Source organism: Passer domesticus, chromosome 21, assembly GCF_036417665.1.
Source record: "Passer domesticus isolate bPasDom1 chromosome 21, bPasDom1.hap1, whole genome shotgun sequence".
Classification (NCBI taxonomy): domain Eukaryota; kingdom Metazoa; phylum Chordata; class Aves; order Passeriformes; family Passeridae; genus Passer; species Passer domesticus.
Window position 1 is genome coordinate 6,674,534 of NC_087494.1, and position 23,230 is coordinate 6,697,763.

Consider the following 23,230-nt stretch of genomic DNA (forward strand, 5'->3'; position numbering starts at 1 on the left):
CTCACGTGTCAGCAGAGAGGAGCAAGGAGCACTGGGCAGCTCTCAGGGGATCTCAGCGTGGTGCTGCAGTGGGAGGGGTAGGCAGGCCACCCACCTTCAGGGCATCCCCTGCATCAACAGGGCGTGCATTTTGTCCTTTTCATCCCTCCACACCAGAACCAGGCCTGACATCTCCTCCTCTGCAGTTTTTCCACCTAGGACATCATCTCACGCTTGGCCAGTGCATCAGATGAGGCCGCAATGGCTTCTGATACCACCTCCATGCCAACCACAGCTCCAGTGTGTGCTGTTCCTCTTTCACAGGTTAACTTCCCATCAACTGACCAATCCATTGTTTCTCTCAAGGGTCACATTCCCACCAGTTCAACCATAAGGTTTCCTTCACTGTCTGTTCTTCATTATCTTGCTGACGTGCACAACAGCAGATCAAATGTGGCAGGGCCTTAGACACGACTTGGCTCCTGACACACAGGCTCCTTGTGCCACTGCTGGCCTTCCGTGTGCTCAGCAGGATCTGTACCTGCACAGGGTTGTGGAACTGCACCTTCAGCACAGGGACCGTGCCAGCCTGAGCTGCCCTCGTTCCTCTGGGTCTGTGCACAAAACACGGCGTGGCAGAGAGCGGCAGCAGGGGCCTGTGTGTCCCAGGGCCCCGGATTTGTTCTGCTGCAGCTCCACAGGGATGCAGGCAAAGTGAAGGAGCCAAACTGTTTAGTAATGGCAGGGGAAGCAAAGGAATGAGCAGGGAGGGGGAAAAGGGGAAGGGCTGGATCTGAGGACTAGAGGGAAAGAGCCATGAACAGGGAGGGAGAATGGAGGGAAAAAGAAGGGATGGGCAGAGTCTGAGGGCTGGAGGGAGGGAGGGAGCTATCTATAAGCAGGGAGAGGGCTGAAGCCATGCAAGTTTCCCACAGGCTCACCTGTGCCAATCACGAGCTGTGCCTGGAGCTCCAGCTGGTCTCTTCTGGTCTCAAGGCAGTCTCATCTTCCATAGCATTTGCAGGTCTTCTACAAACGCTGGTTCTTCTGAGCCAGTTCTGCAGCTCTCCCACTGACTATCTGTTGAATTACTATGTTTGTCTGGGAAGGGCTGTCATCTCTCCTCAGGGCTTGAAGGGCTGGAAGGGAGAGGAACAGAGCCATGGTCAGAGCCTGGATCTGTGGGAATCCTAGGAGACCTTTCTGCCAGGGCATCCCACCCAGCTCTTGCCATGGCCACAAGAGAGGGGGTGTCAACTGGATCAGCTGGCCACCCAATCTGCCCCACCACTCCCCCCCTGTTTTGGTTTAGGGCAAGTTTGGGAGATAACCCCCAAAGGGGCTTCTCTACAAAAGCAGATTCAATTGCCCCTCCCCCCTCCAATCGGTTCGGGAGAAAATATCTCTTTGGAGAAAAGTGGAAAGAAACCTGTTTATTAAACAATAGAAACCAAACAATATTAACAATAAAACTTCTTACTGTTCTAAAGAAAGCAAACTCAGAACAGTCCCCTCCCCAGGTTGCAGCTCGGCTCACTCAGTCTCTGATCAGTTTTTCTGGTGCTGGAAACGCCGTGGCCCAGGCCCGGCCAGGGGGGCCACAGGTGGAGCTGCCGGTGCTTTTTTGGGTGTTCAGTCCAGAGCAGGCTTGAACAGGTCTAAGAAAAAAGGAAAAAAATCACAATGCAGAGAACTTCTTTGCCTCAGCTAGCTAAAACTAACTAAAAGCAAGAAAAAGGGAAAAAAGGAGTTCTGTCTGGCTGTCTGTCCATCCGCAGACACCACAGTCCAGGAGCAGGAATGTGGAGGAGTGAGAGCAGTCTGAAAACAAACTGCGCGTTTCTTTCTTCTCCTCTTCACTGTCTGGAAGAGAGTCTTAAAGGTGTAAAACTTATTATTCAGTATAAACAGAACAAGACGATTGGGGATAAAAGCATCATATAGTTAACCCAGGACGTTCCACCCTTTATCCCCATATCGTCACCTTACTACTAAAACTAATATATATATTCTAACTCTACAAACACATACATTATACATCTAATATACAGCTATACACAGACAATGGTGGCAACATTCAGCAAACAGTGATATTTATACATGGTTCTTACCCAACAATCAGATTTCTTTGAGGTACACATTGTGTTCTTTTATTTTTTTGCATTATCCATCATGTGCAACCTGGTCCCTGAGCAAAAACAACTCCGTGAATGGGTTTGTTTGTACTTGAGGTAGGATTGATCTAAACTGTCTTCTTTAACAAACCTCTGACATGTACTACTGGGACTTTGTCTCCATTTACTCTATGCAAAGGCTCTGATTGGGCAGGGCTCACTCGGTTAGTAGAGCTTCGGGCATTAACTAACCAGGTGGCCTTTGCCAGATGCTGCTTTCAATTTTTGAAAGATCTCTTACTTAAGGCTTTTAAGGTGGTTTTTAGCAGCTTATTGTACTTTTCTACTTTTTCTGCAGCTGGTGCATGGTAGGGGATATGGTACACCCACTTAATGCCATGTTCTCTGGCCCAGGTGCTGATAAGGCTGTTCTTGAAATGAGTCCCGTTGTTTGACTCAATCTTTTCCGGGGTACCATGTCTCCACAGGACTTGTTTTTCAAGGTTTAGGATGGTGTTACGGGCAGTAGCATGAGGCACAGGATAGGTCTCTAACTATTCTGTGGTGGCTTTTACTATTGTGAGTACGTAGCGTTTGTCTTGGCGTGTCTGGGGCAGTGTGATGTAGTTAATTTGCTAGGCTTCTTCATACTTGTATTTGGACCACCGCCCACTATACTATAGGGGCTTCACTTTTTTGGCTTGTTTGATGGCAGCATACGTCTTACAGTTGTGGATAACTTGAGAAATACTGTTTATGGTTAAATCTACTCTTCGGTCTCGTGCTCACTTATAGGTGGCATCTCTACTTTGATGGCTTGAGGTATCATGGGCCTATCGAGTTAGGAATAACTCTCTTTTGTGCTCTCAATCTAGGTCTATCTTGGACACTTCTATTTTTGTAGCCTGGTCTACTTGCTCATTGTTTTGGTGCTCTTCATTGGCTCTACTCTTGGGTACATGGGCATTTACATGGCGGACTTTTACAGGTAGCCTCCCTACCCTGGTAGCGATGTCTTTCCACTTTTCAACAGCTTAAATTGGTTTTTTTCTACGCTGCTAATTAGCCTCTTTCCACTTCTCTAGCTATCTTCACAGAGCATTGGCTACTATCTATGAATCAGTATAGAGGTAGAGCTTTGGCCACCTCTCTTTTTTAGCAATGTTTAAGGTCAGTTGAACAGCTTTGAGTTCGGCAAGTTGGCTTGATCCACCTTCTCCTTCAGTGGCCTCTGCAACCTGTCGTGTGGGGCTCTATATAGCTGCTTTCTACTTCTGATTCATTTCTACTATGCGACAGGAATCATCAGTAAAAAGAGCATATTGTGTTTCTTCCGCTGGTAGTTGGTTATATGGAGGAGCTTTTTCAGCACGTGTCACTTTTTGTTCTTTTTCATCAGTGAGACTGAAGTTTTCACCTTTTGGCCAGTTTGTAATTATTTCTAGAATCTCAGGGCGATTCAGCTTTCCAATACGGGCGCGCTGTGTTATGAGAGCAATCCACTTACTCCATGTAGCACTGGTGGCATGGTGGGTAGAGGGAATTTTTGCTTTGAACATTCACCTCAGTACTGGTAGTCGGGGTGCCAGGAGGAGTTGTGCTTCGGTGCCTATTACCTCTGAGGCAGCTTGGACTCCTTCATAGGTTGCTAAAATTTTCTTCTCTGTTGGAGTATAGTTGGCTTTAGACTCTTTGTAGCTTCGACTTCAAAATCCCAGTGGTCGGTCTCGAGTTTCTTTAGGCACCTTCTGCCACAGGCTTTAGGACAAACCATGGTTCCTGGCTGCAGAATAGAGCACATTTTTCACATCTGGTCCTGTCCTGACTGGGCCAAGGGCTACCGCATGAGCGATCTCTTGTTTAATCTGGACGAAGGCTTGTTGCTGTTTAGGGCTTCAGTGGAAAGTGTTCTTTTTACGGGTGACTAGATAGAGAGGGTTCACGATCTGGCTGTACTCAGGAATATGCATTCTCTAAAAACTTATGGCACCTAGGAAAGTTTGTGTTTTTTTCTTGTTGGATGGTGGAGACATTGCTGTTATCTTGTTGATGACATCAGTGGGAATCTGACGCTGTCTGTCTTGCTACTTCACTTTTAGAAACTGGATCTCTTGAGCAGGTCTCTTGACTTTGCTCTTTTTGATGGCAAAGCCGGCTTTCAGGAGAATTTGGATAATTTTCTCTCTTTTCTCAAACACTTCTGCTGCTGTCTTCCCCCATACAATGATGTCATCAATATATTGTAGATGTTTTGGAGTTTCACCTTTTTTTAGTGTACTTTGGATCAGTTTATGGTAGATGGTAGGACTGTGCTTTTACCCCTGGGGCAGCCGGTTCTAAGTGTACTGCACACCTCTTTAGGTGAAGGCAAACTGAGGTCTGCATTCTGCTGCCAGCGGAATGGAGAAAAATGTATTGGCAATATCGATAGTGGCATACCACTTCGCTGCTTTGGACTCAAGTTCATACTGGAGCTCTAATATGTCTGGCACAGCAGCGCTCAGTGGTGGAGTCACTTCATTCAATGTACGGTAGTTTACTGTCAGTCTCTATTTTCCTTCAGATTTACGCACAGGCCAGATGGGGCTGTTGAAGGGTGAGTGGGTCTTGCTGACCACCCCTTGGCTCTCTAGCTTTCGGATTATCTTATGGATGGGAATCACAGCATCTCGAGTGGTTTTATACTGTCGACGATGCACTGTGGAAGTGGCAATTGGTACTTGTTGCTCTTCTCTCTTCAGAAGCCTTACTGTAGATGGATTCTCAGATAGTCTAGGCAAGGTATTTAATTGTTGGACGCTCTCTGTCACTACAGCTGCTATCTTAAATGTCTACTTCAGTCTTTTTGGGTCTTTGAAATACCTACTTCGCAGATAATCTATGCCCAGGATACATGGGGCCTCTGGGCCAGTCACAATAGGATGTTTCTTTTACTCATTTTCAGTCAAGTTTACATCAGCTTCCACTAAAGTGAAGTCTTGTGATCCCCCTGTCACACCAGCGATAGAAACGGATTCTGTTCCCACGTGTCTTGATGGAATTATGGTACACTGTGTACCAGTGTCGACTAAAGCTTTATACTCTTGTGGTTTCGATGTGCCAGGCCAACGAATCCACACCGTCTAGAAAACACAATTTTCCCTAGCCTCTACCTGGCTAGAGGCAGGGCTTTTCTAAGCTTGGTTATCTTTCTTTTTTTGGGCATATGTCTTAGAGGTTCTTTTAAAGGGATTAGACATGTCATCATCATCATCATACTTGGCAGTTCGGCTATGGGCAACTGGAGTTGCTTTCCTTGTGGTGGAACTTCCTCTCTGAGCCTTGTCTTCCTTCAATTCACGCACCTTTCGGGCCAGAGCAGCGGTGGATTTTCCATCCCATAGCTTCATGTTTTCTCCACAATCACGCAGGAAGAACTACAGCTCAGCTCGTGGGGTGTACCTTCTCTCTCTATCTGGGGAACGTCTGCGTTGGGTACCAGAACCTCTGATCTGTACTGCCGAGATTTGGAGAAGGTTTTCTTTAATCTCTTCTCTGAGCTTCTTATGATTCTCCTCTATCTTATCTTCTAATCTCTGCAGACGTGTTTCCACCGCTGCGATTCTGGCATGTGTTGGGTCATGTACAGCATCTGCATAAGTTCGGAGCTTCCTTGTTATGTCAAGCACGGTCTCATCTGTGTCATCCTGCTTCATAATAGCTAGAGCAGATGCATATTCATGTGGCCCAAGTCGTACCAGTTTTCGCCACATCACAGATGTGCATGGTACTAAGTCTGGGTTTTTAGTTGTTATGTCATCTGAGAATATAATTTCTGCCACTGCCATTTCTCTCAAGCGTTGAATCCCTTGTTTTATGGTTTTCCACTGTGTTTGCTGCATGTAGAGATCATCGGCACACAGGTATCTTTGTGTTACACTGTCTAAGACCCGTGCCCAGAGACTGTGAGGGTTAGCCCCCCTCATCATGCCTTGGTCGATGACAGGATCATGTGACAGGGATCTCAAATGCCTCGCTTCTGTGCCGTCTAGAATTGTAGCCTCGCCTGCAGCATCTTAAAGACGGACTAACTAGCTAATTATGGATTCATCAGATCGTCGGGTGTAATCCTTCCTTAGGCCACGCAGGTTTTTTAGGGAGAAGGACTCAATATTGGCTTCTGATCTTGTGCCAGTTGCCTTGACTCCTGATTTTATGTCAGGAAATGTTGAGGGTCCTTCTCCTGCATCATCATCATCATTATTTACTGGTCGATCGGTCTTGTTTGTGCACTTCCCACTTCTAGTGCTAGTAGTAACAGCCATTGGTTGAGGCTTATCGTCTGGTTTAACTGCTGGCTTAGGCTCACTATGTGGTTTAGCTGCTGGCTTTGAGCCTGGGGTGTTGGCTGCAACCTGAGCGATTGGGATAGCTGATGATGTATCTCCCTGCCCCCCTTCTTCTGTCTGCTGCCTTACAGTATCTAGCAGTGTGCGATAAGCATATGCTAGGGCCCAGCTCACTGCAATGATCCTTTTCTCTTTAGGGTCATCATGATATTTCTCTTTCAGATATTTCCCCACCTCAGCTGGGTTCTGAATTTGTTCATGGGGAAAGTCCCAGACTATAGGGTCAGAGAATTCTTTCAGGATTTGGCCTATATTTTTCCATTTTCCACCCCACTCAGGATTCTCCACACGTGGGTCTACTTCTGGGTCAGGGGTCTCATCAGCTCTTCTAGACATCTCGGCCCTCATTCTAGAGAAGCTGCAGACCATATAGAGGAAGCTTACGAGATTAAATACCAGAAAGATGGTGTCTTTAACATTCAGGGGAAACTGAACATTCTCCAAAAGTGACATAACAGATTCAAAGGAGAAGAAGGAAAGGAAAGGCTGGAAAGCCTCATTCCCTGCTCCTCCTCTAACTAGCTGGGTGTAATTACTAATAAATTCCCAAAACATACTGCTAGAACTGGGATGCAGGGTAGGACGAAGAAACCATAAACCATACATATTGTAAACAGACACCAGTATCTTTGTAAACGCCCTATAAATCATTATCACCAAGGCCAGCACAATAGCTAATCCAATCCGTGCCCCTTTACCGCAAAAACTACGTGATAGGGACAATAATCCTAGTGACCAGAAAGGTATTGAAACCTCAAAAAGGTCTAGAGACCAGAGCCACATAAAAGCCTCCCCAAGAGACATTACAAATTCAAATAACATGGCTACTGGGTACTTTAACCTACTGCACAGCAAGCACAACTAATCTGCAATCAATAAAGGGTTTTTTTCCACTTTCTCAAGCCCCACATTGGGCGCCACTAACTGTATTTGTCTTGGTTTAGGGCAAGTTTGGGAGATAACCCCCAAAGGGGCTTCTCTACAAAAGCAGATTCAATTGCCCCTCCCCCCTCCAACCGGTTCGGGAGAAAATATCTCTTTGGAGAAAAGTGGAAAGAAACCTGTTTATTAAACAATAGAAACCAAACAATATTAACAATAAAACTTCTCACTGCTCCAAAGAAAGCAAACTCAGAACAGTCCCCTCCCCAGGTTGCAGCTCGGCTCACTCAGTCTCTGATCAGTCTCTCTGGTGCTGGAAACGCCGTGGCCCAGGCCCGGCCAGGGGGGCCACAGGTGGAGCTGCCGGTGCTCTTCTGGGTGTTCAGTCCAGAGCAGGCTTGAACAGGTCCAAGAAAAAAGGAAAAAAATCACAATGCAGAGAACTTCTTTGCCTCAGCTAGCTAAAACTAACTAAAAGCAAGAAAAAGGGAAAAAAGGAGCTCTGTCTGGCTGTCTGTCCATCCGCAGACACCACAGTCCAGGAGCAGGAATGTGGAGGAGTGAGAGCAGTCTGAAAACAAACTGCGCGCTTCTTTCCTCCCCTCCTCACTGTCTGGAAGAGAGTCTTAAAGGTGTAAAACTTATTATTCAGTATAAACAGAACAAGACGATTGGGGATAAAAGCATCATATAGTCAACCCAGGACACCCCCTTTCAGGCCATTCCCACTGACTAAGAAGGTGTCTTATTCTTTTCCATTGGTGTTCTTCCGCCTCTGGGTTCAAGGGTATTGTGGTTGGCAGCCATTCCAGAATGCCTAGTTCATTCTTCATTCTTGTTTCGGCAAGAACCCCTTGTGTGAGGACACGAGGCTTGACTCCATTTTCATCAGAAGGCTGATTTATTATGTTATATATTATACTAAAATACTACATTACAACTATACTAAAAGAACAGAGAGAAGAGATCAGAAAGCTACAAAGACAAGAATAGAATAGGAATGAATAACAAAAATCCTGTGACTGCTCACAGCCTTGGCACAGGTGGCTGTGATTGGTCACTGATTTAAAACAATCCACATGGACCAATGGAAGATGCACCTGTGGCATTCCACAGCAGCAGATAGTTATTGTTTACATTTCTTTCCTGAGGCTCTCAGCTCCTCAGGACAGGAAAAATCCTAGCAGAGGCTTTTTCACTAAAATATCATGGCAACAGTTGTCTTCACGTCAGGGGAGATCTCAAAGGTATCAGTCAGCTCTAACCCTTTTTTATAGTCCTTTTGAAATGGGGGAAGGGGACCCATTTCAAAATAGTCTATTGATAAAGGGTACAAGGAGTCCATCAGTAGTCCATCAGGAGCAGGTGTCGTCAGCAGCAGATGTCGTAGGCAGGAACCATTGTCTTCTCAGTCCAGTGGTCGCTTGCAAAACTTGCTCCGGTCCCCACGCACACCTTTCCTCACCCTACGGTGGGGATTTCACTCTCAATCCTTTTGGGAAGAAGAGGGGAGCTTTTCCATATAGGGGTAGCATGTCTCCGTCCTTGAGGGAGAAACCTCTCCCATCTCAGTCCATCTGTCATGGTGGATGATGTATGGGGAATGGAGGGTCTTTTAGTGGTGATCTCTGGGAAGGTCATTCCAGAGAGAAAGTCGAGGCAAGTCAGAAGGGTGGAGAAATTCTAGCACTAGTGTTGCTAGGTGATGCAGGTGAAGGAGAGCACACTGCCCCTTCTTGTGTGCAGTGTTCCATGAGTTGAGCAAACACACCCGTAGGCAATAATCTGGCTTGGTGGACCAGACAGACCTGGATTTTCAGAACAGGATCTTTCCCTTTCCCCGGTGGTCTTGGCTTTCATGACGATCGAGAGGCAAAAAATGAGGGAAGATTCGGACAGACTCTCACAGACGGTTGTGAGGCAAAGGGAGGGAACTCCAGACTGTCTCTTACACTTGCCATGTGCCAGGCAGGATTTGGTGTCACCCAGGCACCCTCAGCCCCAGGCTGGCAGAGCTCCAGGCCCAGGACAGCTGCCCCTGGCCCCTTTACCAGCTCCATGTTGGCCACAGGCCTTGCCCAGAGCCAGACACCACTGGCAGCTTTCCCCCTTTGGCCACGCACAATTCCCTCATGCTGAGTGGCCCCAGTGGCACCCGGCTTGCCTGCCTGAGCCCTGGGATCTGCCAGCCTCTTCCAGGGCACCCTGAACCCCATTCTACCCAAAAGGATGGCAGCAGGCCCTGCCCTCCTGCTGAGGGATGCGACAGGGAGCTCTTGGCAAAGCTGCTCAGCCCTTCTGAGCCTGGGGGCTGCAGCTGCCCTCAGGCTGCCAGGGAGAACAGCAGCAGTCTCTTGCAGCAGCTGCAGCCTCCCGCAGCTGCTTCCCAAGCCTCCTTTGCTCCAGGCTGAACACGCCCGGCTCCCTCAGCTGCCCCTCACCAGCTCCACTGCCATCTCTGCACGTGCCCCAGCCTCACAGTGTGGTCCCAAACCTGAGCCCACCATTCCAGATGCACCCGCAGCAGTGCCAAGTACTGGGACATTGGTCCAAAATCATAGAATATTCTGAGCTGGAAGGGATCCACGAGGACAGATCCTAAAGGATGCCAAGAATTCTCCCAATGGTGTTCAAATGTAGAGAGCAGCAGAAGAAAGGAAGACATTTTTCATATCAGAGCATCAAACTACCTGAATTAATCAAATTAGATGAAGAAACAGGTTGTGAAGCAATAAACCTAATTTATTTACGTACTGCTTTCCATCATTTTAAAACATGGCTTTATGTGATTGGTTTCGGGCATTTGTCTCTTTTCTTTTCTTCAGCAGAAATGAAATAGTTCCTTTAAAAATAACACCAAGATGTGGGTACACTACTGGCTCTGATGAAGGCCATCAATGATGGCAGTAATGCCGCTGGGATAAAGTAGTTAGGAAGGAAAAAAAAAAGAATGGCCCAGATTGCAGCCAGAGAAGAGACCACAGTGCCACGAGAGAGTCTCAGGGAAATTGCCTGTGGGGATGGATAGGAGCAGGGCAAGAAGCAGGAGCGGTCCATCAGCAGCAATTCCTCACAGCAGCACAGCGAGCCAAGGGAGCCTCCTCACAAGAGCCAAGTGGCCAGAGCTCCTCAGGACACTCCTCTGCCCACAGAAATGCAACAGCTAGAAGCCTCCTTTGCACACCAAGGAGACCTTTTATTCAAGTGCTGCAAGGCCAGAAGGAAATACCCCTAAATTTTCTCTTGAACACCAGCATTAAGCATGGAAAAATGAACACGGGATTTTATGTCCTTTAAAACCAAACTGTATATTTAAAGAGGATGAAGTAGACAATTTTGTAGTAAAAACAAAAGAAATGTGAAGTGGAATGAAAGCTGTGCTTTTATTTCCACAGAGTGCAGAAGTTCACATGGAGCCATTGGGTTAGGTGGGACAGAGGCTGGCAATAGGTGTCCTGTCTGTGAGGAGAGCCTTTGTCACCTCAGGTCCCTGAGGGCTCCCTCAGTGCCGGCAGGGCCCGGGGGCTCGGTGGCACAGGGCCCTGCTGGCCCCGCCGTGGGGAGAGCCCGTGTGCTGCTGCCTGGCAGGCCTGGGTTCCCGCAGTGCAGCCGGGGCTGCGGGCAGGCTGCAGCAGGGTTCCATGCCCGCTGAGCCCCCGTGGCACCGGGACACCGCCCGGCCGGGCCGGGCACGTTCCGCCGGCACCCGGGCCCTGCCAAGGGCAGAGCCGCCTGTGGGCAGCGCCCGCGGGCTGCAGCAGCGCGGAGCGAGCGCAGCTCCACTCGGGGAGCGCTGCTCGGCCTGAAAGCCTGTTCCAGCGCCTTTCCTGCCGCTTGGAGACATTCCTCACCCGCAAGCCTGCAGGCTTGTGCCAGATAATTCTGCGCTCTGCTGCCAGGGGGCGAACACAGCAGCCGCGGCTGTCTCTGCTGCATTCCAGCGCTGAGCACCAGCAGGAACAGCTTCAAAGCCAGGCTCTTGCTCCTGCCTCGGCCAGCTGACAGCACTTTGCTGGGAAAGAGTCACTGACCAGCCAAATGGCCTTCAAGGCCTTCTGCATGCAAATATTTAGCATTATTCTCCTCCAGCTTGCAGCAGGACAAATGCCTTGCAAGTGCAGAGGGCAAGGTTGCAGGAGGGCTTGCTGCTGCAGATTCAGCTTGAATGCTAAGTGTCTCTGAAGAGCAGGAGAGCCAGGCAATCCCTGGGGAGGGAGGGTGACAGGGGAAGGCCAAAGGTCCCTGGCTTCTGCCCCACGTGCTGCCAAAAGCTGCCAGCACGGAGAGGGAGAGGCTTGAGGGCAGAGGCAGCAGATGGATGCCAGGGGGAACTCTGGGCTTTTCCTGGGCACTGCCTGCAGCAGGTGCTCCAGCTGGGGCCTGGGATTGCCCCGTTGGGAGTGGGAGCAGCTGCCAGGGGCCGCTCTTGCAGTTGAACGGTCACAGCCGGGACTCCAGAGGGAGGTTGCAAAGCCCACGTGGAAACAGCCACATGCCAAAGTGAAGCCCAAGCTGTTGATTGATAATTTTTCATTTTGAAGGCTCAAGGCCATTATAATAACAATGGCCTTGTCTGTATCTATATGTGTCTATAAGAACAGTGGCCACCAGAATATGTGAATCATTCAAGGATAGGTTGGACAAGTGTCTGTGCTCCTGTTTCACACCAGTTGTGCCAGTGGGGTGGTTCAGAAGCCATCACAAGATGCTCCTGTAGCCTCCTCCCCAGAGAGAAATCATTCTGCTCCCTCCAGAGTGTGAGATACTGCAAGTCAATACCAATCGAAATGTAAATGTTTTCAGTTGTTTTTGTGGCTTTTTGAGATCTTGCATTGCAAGATTCCCTCTTGCATCTGTTGAGGGAATATTGTTATCTTTTCATCTAGACCTGTCTTTTAATTACTTTTTTTTACCCTCCATTTCTTTCCTTCTTCTTCCCACAAATGCTGCCATTCATGTGGGGCCCATTTTGTTGTCTACAGGCAGGGTTCTTAGGGCACTTTTGTTTTCAACATGGAACTAAATTTCCTGGAAGCTGTAGCAGTGGCCTGGTTTGTTGTGCTCTTGGCCAAATCTGGAGTTCAGTGCTGGCTTGAAATGCAGCATCCCTGCTCGGGGAAGGGAAAAATGGATCACTTGGTTCTCCCATTCTCAGCTACGTGCCATCCTTGTGTTTGGATGGTTTCTGTTTAGGAGCACTGGAATGAGTCCCAGTTGGGCACTCCAGGCTCTGAGTGCAGCAAGTCCCTGGAGATCCTGACCTCCCCTTTAGGCATGAACTCGTGCAGATGGTGAATATCTGTTTGTTCTCTTCCAGAGAAGCTGACTCCAACTGAGGCTTCCTAATGGAACCGACAGACAAGCAGAAGAGAGACAATAGGTAGGAATTAATTTGATGTAATCTTGGCTTCCCGGGTGCTGTGCTGAATGTTGTGATGGTTTAGAAAAAGAATTCCCCCTGCTGTGCAAGAATCAGCATTCCAGAGTGGGACAAATGAAGTAAGGATTGCCTGCCAGTGAGAGTGGCTTCAGAGCACATTGGTATTTTAAGAGCTTCTGTAACAGACCCAGGCCTGGATGTGATCCTGGGTCAGGACAGATTCCCTGCTGAACTTTCTGAAGCCAATCTCTCATTGTGGGAGCCAGGGCACTCCCTTCTGCAGTTGGGGATGCTTTTGGCCTAGGAGTATTTTCCTGTTTCAGTCTATTGCAACACACAAGTTGCTTTTTTTGGGATGGGGGTGAATTGTGTGAATTTTTACTTCTTGTGTAACATAATTGTAGCTGATGAGGACTGAGGTGTTTCATGGCAGGCATTCAGTTTCATCTGCTTCTTGGAACAGTCAGGTTGTTGGGGTTTCCCTGGTGACACATCAAGTGAGGAGCAGCTGCAGCAAGTACAGGACTATTTGTAAATCTTCAGTGCTGAGCCGTTTTCCCCCTGGAGATGGAGGACTTGGGACTGTGCAGTCCCCCTGCACCAAGGCTCCCAGGTGCTGGGCGTGTTGGTGCAAAGCCTGGAGGTGCAGTTCCTGAAGCTTCCAGTGTTCCCTGACCTTAAGGGAAATGTGCAGGGTTCTGAGTGGCAGCAGAGCTCAGGTTTGCAAAGGGTTTGAAGAGCATCTGGACAAACACCTTCAAGGGCAGGCCAGACATGGGCCGCAAAAGTATCTCCAGGGCTGGGGAGACTGGGAGATCTACAGGCTTATCTAAAAAGTCTGGGCATTTCAGTAGACAGCAGACTCATAGACTCTGAATTAGGAATGCCATCCAGTGCAAAAACCTGTTGGTTGTAAGTGACGGCCCCTCAGGATGAGATGAGGCAGCTGTGCCTCGACTCTAGGAATGATTAAACTTTCAGGAGCTGATTATTGGTGTGGTATTGGAGTAAATGTCACTGCTGGAGCAGACAAAGCTCTCCCCTTGCAACCTGGGACACTTGGGAAGTTGCATTTGCAAAGAAGAATTTATGATTTGTATGTACAGAGGAGACTGTGCAGTAGAGTAGAAATAGATACCTGCATGCACTATGCCTGCATGCTTTTCCTTCCCTGATGTCCATAAATATCAGAGCCAGAGTTTGCCCCATTTTGCAGTAGTCTTTCTAAGGCCAGGGACAGTTTAAAGGATCTGGTTTTCCATGCTGGGACACTTTATTGCTGTTTTCTTGTGGGGCAGCTGTGATTGAGTACATACATATGTGGCTGAGGAGGAACAGGGGGATTTGACCTGGTGTTTTCTGAATTCCTGAAAACTCCTTTCTAATTACGCTGATAGGATGGCTTTCAATGCAGCTCCGTGGTTTTCTAGGAAAGCAGCTTTCCAAATGTATGTTTGAAGTTGAGAGTGAATTTCCAAGGTTGTTAATAAAGTGGACAAAGTTCAAGCCTTGAAAGTTGAAACACCTTCAGAACAGAAGATTCTGTTTGACTCACAAGGGGGGAGACTGGGGTGAGAGGTCTGAAGGAGAACAAGACTGGTGCTTTCTCCCATTAATCATTGCAAGTGGATTTGCCAGCTCATGTGCTGATCAGCCCAGTGACTGCTTCAGTGTTTCACAAGGAAATGGGGGGAGAGTCTTTCCCTTCCCAGCCTTCTTGGTGGCTGGGATCAGGAGTAGCATTTCCTGAGAAGGATTGTGCTGTCCCCTGTGTGTCTCATGGCTCTGGGGCACAGCACACAGTGGACAGAACTGATCTGTCCACTGTCAGCATGCTGAGGATTTCAACATTGCTTTGCTGCTGGCCGTGTGCCCTTGTGGGAAAGGCCCCGTTTCTGCAGGGAGTATAAACAGGGCCTGGAGTGTTAAGTCTCTTTTCTGTGTCTCTGTGTGAAAGGTGGAAGAACAACAGAGACTTGCTCCGTATTGTGGAGCAAGAGAGGCGGAGGAGGCAGGTGGCTCCAGAGGAGAAAGATCCATTTTTGGAGAAGACTCCCCTCTTTGCCAAGCCCTACAAGGTAATGGGAGTGGAGTGCAGGCTGGAAGGAGAGAAGGAAGGAGGCTTGTGGTGGGAGAGGAGAGCTGTGCCTTCTGCAGGGGCTGTAGCAGCCTAGAGCCTGATTCCTACAAACACCGCATCTTCCCATCTGCTGCACTGAGCTTGCCTAACTGCCCTTGTGGGGATGCATGGAGATTCCATGAAGATGCTGAGCAATGTCTCTTGCTGAGCTGGATCTCTTGCTTGGGCTGTTTCTGACATTTCCCCCTCTCTGTTCTTGTGCTGCAGACAGATAAAGAAGATGAGCTGTCAAGGCGCATCAAGAACTTGCTGGGCGACAAGGACTCCAAGGTGCTCCTGAGCCATGAGTCCCCTCTGAATCCCAGATGGAACCCAAAAAAGCCTCAATCCAACTCCCAGGCCTCCAGTCATAGGCCAGCCTCCATTAAGACAAATCCATCTGAGGACATATGGAGAGAATCCTCACCAGAATCACTGAGCAGCAGACCTAAGCCTGAACAGAGCTACGGTGCCAGCAATGAAGGACTCTCAAATGGGAGGTCAGAAGCCAAAGCTCCACAATCTGAAATCCTTCCTGAGCCTGTCAAGGTGAGTTCAATTGTTGGGGTCCTCTGTTGTTGGCAGTCCCTCAAGGCCAAGGGAGCAGCACACAGGGCCTGCCTGGTTTGTGGCTCAGCCTCCCCAGAGGTCAAAGGCACTTGGTTGCCAGGTGCAATTTGGGGTTTTGCCAGGCTGATCCATCAGCACTGGGATGTTGCTGTGCCCTATGGAATGTAGGAGCCCACAGTGCTGAAGCACGGCAGTTGGTGTAGGATGGCCATGGAGATGGTTTTCAAATTGTGTTTGGCCCTTGGAATGAGAAGGAAAAGCTGGAGACTGCAGCCAGCTTTTCCTGAAAAATGCTGTTGATCATCTGCAAAGGACTGGAGGCAACATCTTGTGGAAAACAGGAGGCAGCTGACAGAAGTAGAGCACTGCAGGGCCTTGCTTTTTGCAGGAGCCATGCTTCATGCCAAAAAGATGAAGCAGCACTGTGGATCTCCAGCCCTTGAAAGTGCAGAGTGCTGCAATCTGCCCTGAGGCTCCCAGCAGTGGGCAGTGTTTTTCCTTGCTGCTTGGAAGCCCAGTTGAGGGAGTGTGAAGAAAGGAGCAGGGATGCTGCATCTTCCTTGGAGAGTGCAGTGAGGGAGGGGAAGGAGTGTTTTTCTCTCAGACCAAGTGTTTCTGAGGGAGGGCTGGAGTCCCTGCCAGCTTCTGCCATCAGCTGGACGTGGACTCAGCTCTTTGGGGTGGCTCAAAGTTAACGTCTCTCCATAGTGTGTCTCTGAGCCCCCCTGGAGAATTTCCATTGCTCCAGATTTGGCTGCTAAATCCATCATTTTGCCAAGCAAGGGGAGAGTGAGAAATGGTAGTTGGGGATTTGCAAATCCTGCAGGGGCAACAAGTGGATGCCTAAAGTCAGCCAGAACTTGCATAAACTGTGGCGCATCATTCCAGAAACATGAGAAGTCAGTGTTTTGTCCAGACTGCCTTCAGAAGAATAAGGAGTCACCTTTTGTTTGGGTGAATAATAAATATTCCCCTTTCTCTAGAAATGGCTTAGAAGAATTGGGATCTATTATTTCTGGCTGTTTTTCTTTTAACTAAGGAAGCTTTTTGCAGAACTTTTTAAATGCTGAGGCAGCCTGTGCCTTTGAAGACAAAGTTTGTTGCTTGATAATATAATAGTAGAATTCCATAAAGGGAGAAGACTTCACAGACATACTTACATCATCATAATCACAGTAATGATAAATAGCAGTACTAGTAGTAGTAGTAGTAGTAGTAATAGTAGTAGCAGCAGTAGTTTAAGAATGGAAAGAATATTTCCAGCCTGCCAGGTTCCAAAGGGATTTTCTCTTTTCCTCAGTGGCAGAAGAGATGACTTTGGGAATGTCAGCTGCTTTTGCACTGGACCTTTTCAATTCCCCTTCAGAAGGGCCTTTTGATCCTTAGTAGCATTGGATTATGAATGGAATTGCATGCCATTTCTAGAGTTGTTGGTAACCAAATGCTGCTGTGTCCATGTCAATTAGTAAAAAAGCCAAACAAACTCCTCCTGCCTCCCTCATCCTTGTTTCAGAAAAAGAAGTCCATTGATGTGCCATCCACTGCAAAAACGTTGAAGTTTGGTCTCTTCCATAATAGATCTCTGTATTTGCTCATGTTTTGCATACATGAAAGAAATGGTTGGGGGAAAAAATACATTGTTCAACTCCTGCTGACACAGCAGACGTTGCCCTCCCTGAAAGTGTGTTTTGGGCTGGGCTGAGGAGAAGTACGGATAAAAGCTGGAGGTGTAAGATCAGCCTTCCTCTCAGTCTGTGAGCGTAACGCTGCCTAGAGCAGTTCAAAGACCAGACTGACAACTCATGCCAGGCAGCCAGAGCTGCTCCTCCCTCAAGCTGGGGGATGCCTTTCCTGAGCTCCCCTTGTCCAAAGGCTCTGGACCTGCTGCCTCGTGTCTGGGCTTCCAAATTTCCATTTGGGAAACAAAGGGCATCCAGCCCCATGAGTTCCTGAGAACCAGATGCCATTGTGCCTCAGAGTGTTTCTGAGTGGGCCAATGTGGCAGCAAACTTCTCTTACCTCTTTTCCATTGTTTTCAGTAGGCTCTGTATGGGTAGAGCTGTAACACGTTTGAGCCAGAGGAGGCAGAGGAATGGAAAATGCTTCAGGAACTCCTACTTGTGTTTCAGTTGTGATCTACAGTGTGATGTTTTTCAGGAACACTTGAAGCATGTCATTTGTGTGGAAGCACAAAGCCCATTTTATCTTGATTGTCAGCACAAGCATTATCTGAGAGTGTTAGCCAGAAGTGGGAGTGCTGAGAGTGCTGCTGACCAAGTGGCTTTTAGGTGGTGCCTACGCCAGGCACACAGACATGCCTTGAAATCATCCCCACTTGTTGCACTGTGCTGAGTTCCCTCAGCTAACCTTGCCTCCTCCTCTCCTCTCTGTTTTTGTGACCAAAACAGGTTGTGGAAAAGCCATCTTCTTCACTGGCTCCTCCAAGGTACAGTTGTGTTCCCATACTACCCTCTAGAACAAACCAACCACTTTTCATTTGAGGGGGAGAGGGGAAGAGCTTCCTGGTTTCCCTTGAAGCTGCAGCTTTCGGTTTGATGCTGCTCAGGGCTGCTGTTGAAAGTTGGTTTCATTCTTGTGAGGGTTTCAGGAAAGCTGCCATTAAAAATGAACAATCTAGGCTTGCTGGAGTTGGCCTAAGAACCCGACTTGTATTTCCCCAGATGCTCCATTCTATTCTCCTCCTCACCCCCAGTGTGTCTGTAGATCCTCTGGTTTTGTATTGACCAAGAATCCATCCTGATATTTGTTACCCTCTATTGGAAGTGTTTCTTTTGGGGGTTGGGGCTTTCAGAAAGGCACTGGGCTGTTTTGGTAGGTTTTATCAACTTGAGTTGGCTGAATGCAGCTTCACAATGTAGCAGTGAAATCTGTTTACATTCTTCTCTGGCTGGGTGGTTGTTGGAGGTTTTATTATTCCCAGAGTGGTTTTTCATATATGCTTTATTTTTGGAACGTGGCGATGTATTCCTCTGGCCTTCATCCCTCTACTCTGAGTGGCCAAACACAGGGTTCAGTTTTAGTTTTGAATGCTGCCATGTCAATAGAATAAGTAAGTAACCTTCCTCACTGCTGCTTCCTAATTTTGTCTCCTGGTGGCCTTGCAGAGCTCTCCAGTCCCAGCACAAGAGGGTGGCAGCAGCACAGCCCAGCAGCTCGGAGTCAGGGAGCACCAGGGAGTGCCACAGCTCCTCAATGTCTGCACTTCCAAGAGCACCAGCACCTGAGGTGAATGCAGATCAAATGTAGAGGCTGCTCCCACAGCCCCTTGCCTCACCCTCTCTGCTGTCTGCGGGCAGTCAGGATAGGAGACTTTAAATACTGTCACTCTTCAAGTGTCCCCTTGAGACCTCTGCAGCAGCATCAGACATTTCTTGCCCTCTGCTTCCTTTCTAGATTTTCTCCTTTATAAACCCTTCCTGGACTTCAGTGCTAAACCTGGCAGTGTTCCCACTTGTCCTTTGGCATCATTGTCTAGCCCTTCTGGAGTTTTCATTCCAGGAGGAGTCCATTTAGGAGCTGAGAGATGAAACTTGGAGTGAATATGCTGAATGATCCTCCTCTGCAGTAGGGATCACTGACTGTGGCCCCTGAGTCACTGGTTTCTCTTCATGGTTGTTTTGGACAATGGCTCTGTAAGGGAAAAGTCCCATCTTTCATTTTCTGCTTGTTTCAGTCCTCTTGATATCATATTTCCTTCCTTTGACTTCCTCGTAAAGATGAACCTGTCTTTGATCATACAGCCCTGCAGTGCTGAAGCCTGGAGAGGGAGGAGGAGGAAGAAACAGTGAGGTTGCAGCCCTGCATCTATGGCCTGTGTGCTGGGTGTTCAACATGGGAGAGGTGATTGGGCAACAGGGCTGGGCTCCTTGGCTCTCAGGAAATATCCCGTGAGTTGTGCTGAATGGAGGAGAAAGATTCAGCCAGAGAAAGGATCTTGGCAAGGCTGATCAAGGGGGCCTTGGGATGAAACGTCACCCCTCCCTGCTGTTGTGGGTGAAACAAGAGCTGTGGGGAGACTCGTGCCCTGCAGGGAACCTGACAGTGAAGAGGTCTAGAGCAGAAGAAACTCTGCTGTTCTTCCCTCCTCCTGGTATGAAAACCACTGGTATTAAAGTCTTTGGCCTCAGTTATACTGAACAGCCACACGCCAAATAGGATTTTTCCTGGCAAATCCCTGGACATCCCTTCAGAAAGCCATTTCCTCCAGGCCAGGAGTTTGGCTCATTCAGCGTCTAAGGCACATGTCACCTGCAGCTGGGAATTCCTTCTTGATGGCTTCTTTTCCTGGCAGCACTGAAACCTTGAGGCTTCCAGCTGGAACAGACAAGCAGAATGTAGTGCAGAGTGACTTAATCCACAGGGGATAACCATGCAGGGACTCACTTTGCCTTCACAGAGACACTGAACAGCTCTTTCTCCTCTTGCCCAAAGCAGAACCTTCGCTTCCTACATCACCCCAGTCTCTTGAAGGCATTTTTCCAAAGGAGCTGTGAGAAGCCTTGAAAATAGTGCATCAATGAAGCTCAGATGTATCTCTTGTGCTCCAGTGCCAGGTTTCACCTCTTCTCCCAGCACATGAACAAAGCTGTTTGTAAAGCCAACCTCCTTGTTCATGTCTTTAGGAGCCCCTCAGCCCCAGCAGGAGCCTGGTATTGCCTGCACTGACAGACTGGGATGTGTCAGAGGCTTCATGGCAGGGCCAAGAATTAGGGAGTGTCAGTGTGTGGAAAGGAATAGGAATGTGACATCTTCCTTGGAGTGTGTTGAAAAAGGAGAGTCAAAACAATCCCAACCAAACAATAAAAAGGACAATTCAAGCTGTGTTCCTCTGCAGTTTACAAAGTCTGGAGGCGAGAAGCAGAATTTGAGGACAACTTAAAGTCACTGCTATTCTCAGGAAATAGGAAGATTTCTCCCTTGAAGCTGGCTGAAAACAGACGAGTAGTCTGCTCTATCTTGCACGTGCTCCATGTGTGGCTGCTTTCCTTGTGCCAGAAATGCTCACCAGAATCAAAGCAACCTTGCAGAGCTGGTCCATGAGCTGGGCTTAGTGTGAAGTTTGTGGTCTCTGCTTTAATCCTTCAGAAAAGCTCCTGTGCCTGTAAGCCTGAACCCTTTCCTGTGTTCAAGTGCTGTGTGTAAGAAGTAGTGGGATGCCTTTGCAGGCGGCCAAGTGATGATGGTCAAGTGCTTTGCCAAGCAAAAGCTCAATCTTGGCAGGAGCAGCCAGCCTGGACCCAGCCCGAGTTACCTGAACAGGAAGAGTGTTCTGAACTGGAAGCCAAGCACCAACTGCACCTTACAAGGGTTGCATTTCAGTCAAAGTCGTTTGGTTTTGGGGTTTGTTTGGTTGGGGTTTTTTTGTTTTGTTGTTTATTTCAGAAAAATGAGTCTCGTATTATTTGGGTGAATGACAAATATTACTCCTTCTCTAGAACTGAACTGGGAATTTCTCTGGAATTGAAAACTATGTTTTCTAACTGTTTTTCTTAACTAATGAAACTTTTTGCTCAACTCTTTCACATGCAGAGGCAGCCTAAGCCTTTGAAGGCAGAGCTTAGCTGCTACACTAGCAACTACAGGAAGTGATATTCAATAAACTGAGAACACGACAGAAACATACATTCTTAATAAGATGAATAAAAAGTCAGCAATGGAAAGGGTGTTTCCTGACTGCCAGGGTAGCCAGACCTTGATCATGCAGGAGGTGACTGGTGGTTTCAGCTCTTGCTGTGCCTGGTCTCTTTTCCTCAGTGCCCTTCAGATGAAACTGTTATTCCTTACTAGCATTTCATGATGAATGGACTTGCATGACATTTTTAGAGCTGCTGGTCAGGAAATGTTGACTGAGTGCATGCTTGTTTACTATCAATGAGGAAAATCCCCAAACAAACTGACAGTGCTTCCCTCTTTCTTGTTCCAGCCCATGGTGCACACTGCTGTGCAGTCCATTGAAGGAATATTGAAGGTGGGTATTCTTCAGTAGCAGATCTCCATGGGAAAGCCTGTACAGATCCATTGGGAGGTGGATCCCTCTGACTCTGGGAAGGGTGAAACTCCCTCTGTGTCCCTGAGGAAAACTCCTGAGAGCTGCTTCTCTGCCTCTCTTTGCAGGAAATGTGCAGCCCCCTGCCCCCTCTCCTGCCATTCCTTCAGTCACCTGAGAGAACAGAGACTTCCAAATTTCCTGTGCAGGCAAAGGTAACCCAGCCCAGTTTTTACAGGGCTTCCAGTAAATGACAAGAGATCTTGCTGCTGAGCAGAAGTTCAGTCTTGGCAGAAGGAGCCTGCCTGGAGACCTGCCTGAGTTCCCTGACCATAAACAGTGTTGAGAGTTAGAAGCCAAGCAGACGCTGTACCTTGTGTGGGGCTGCATTATACCCAGGTGGTTTTGGTTTGTTTTTTTGTTAACTTCAGTAAATGAAAGACTCTGATTTTATATGTCTAAATGACAAATATCCTTGTCTCTTGTGGACTGTCCTAGAAGAATTGGCAATTATTATTTCTAACTGCTTTAGTGGTTTTTTTAAACTACTGAGGCTTTATGCACAAGTCTTACATGCAGCCTGTGCCTTTGCAGGCAAGGATCAACTGCTTCAACAGCTGCTTAGGGAAAGTGCAGTTTCATAAAGGGAGCAGATTACAAAAACATACTTTATTTTAAAATTACAGATAATAAGGATATGGTAGTGATGATGATGATGATAATGATAATAATAATAACTAAAACAATGATAATCATTTCAAAACTTAGTAATAGTAATAAAGAGCAGTAGGAGGAGGAGCAGTAGTTTAGAGATGGAAGCAGTGCCCCCTGATTGCCAGATTGCAAAGGGAAGACACACATCTCAGAGCAGGAAGAGTAAGAGGAGTTGACATTGCTGGGTTCAGCTCTGTCCATGCCTGGTCTCTGTTGTTAACTCTCCTTTAGATCAGCCTTTTTCATTCTTACTCTTGCACATCTGCAATACATTTATGGAGCTGTTGGTAAGCAAAGGATTGCTGAGTTTCTGCCAATTAGTAACAAACCCAAACAAACTCCTGCTGTTTCCCTCGTTCTTGTTTCAGATGAAGAAGCCCTCTGATGTGCCATCAATTGAAGAAATTTTCAGGGTAAGTGCTCTTAAATAGAAGATCTCTGTGCTTGCTAATGTTTCACATACTTTAACAAACTGGGTGGGGGCAAAATCCATTTTGAGAGCTGCTTCTCTCCCTCTCTTTCCAGGAAATGAGCAGCTCACTGCCAGCTCTCCTGTCCCATCTCCAGACGCCTCCAAGAGCAGAGACTTCCAAACTTCCATTGGCAACAAAGGTGACCCAGCCCATTTATGCCAGGCCTTCTGATAAATGACAAGAGATCTTTCTGCTGAGCAGAAATTCAGCTCAGCTCTTTGGCAGCTCTTAGAGTGTTTTCAAAAGATTTACTCAAAAATGCACATGCCCATAAGGTGCCATTAACACAGTTTTGATGTCAGTAGATGTGCTGTTTAACTCCACGCTAAGCTCCTTTGTCCTTTTATTCTAGGAATCCCAACCTGATGGATCTGCAGCACAGAAGCAGAGTAAGTAGAAGTGCAAAGTAAACACAGTTCTTTGTGTGCTGTCAGGTAATTTTGTGTGTTCTATGTAGCAGAGACCATCAAGTGTTCCTACTGATGAAGCAGGGTGTTTTCCTCTGCTTTGCTGAACAGGGATGGATTTAGGAATGGCTTAGGAAGCTCTGACCATTCATTACCTTGAGCTCAAGGCAGCAGTTCAGCAGAGAACAAGCAATATT

At 47.8% G+C, this 23,230-nt stretch overlaps 1 protein-coding gene and 1 long non-coding RNA gene across 2 annotated transcripts in view; both read left to right on the top strand.

Annotated features, from left to right (window-relative positions):
* Positions 1 to 23,230, top strand: part of LOC135284517 (zinc finger protein 271-like) — a 523,404-nt gene that overhangs the window by 41,956 nt on the left and 458,218 nt on the right. The gene's annotated exons all lie outside the window — the stretch shown is intronic.
* Positions 18,577 to 21,655, top strand: LOC135284630 (uncharacterized). The gene is made up of 3 exons (XR_010349894.1): positions 18,577 to 18,678; positions 21,377 to 21,421; positions 21,568 to 21,655. It is a non-coding gene; the product is annotated as an uncharacterized LOC135284630 (long non-coding RNA).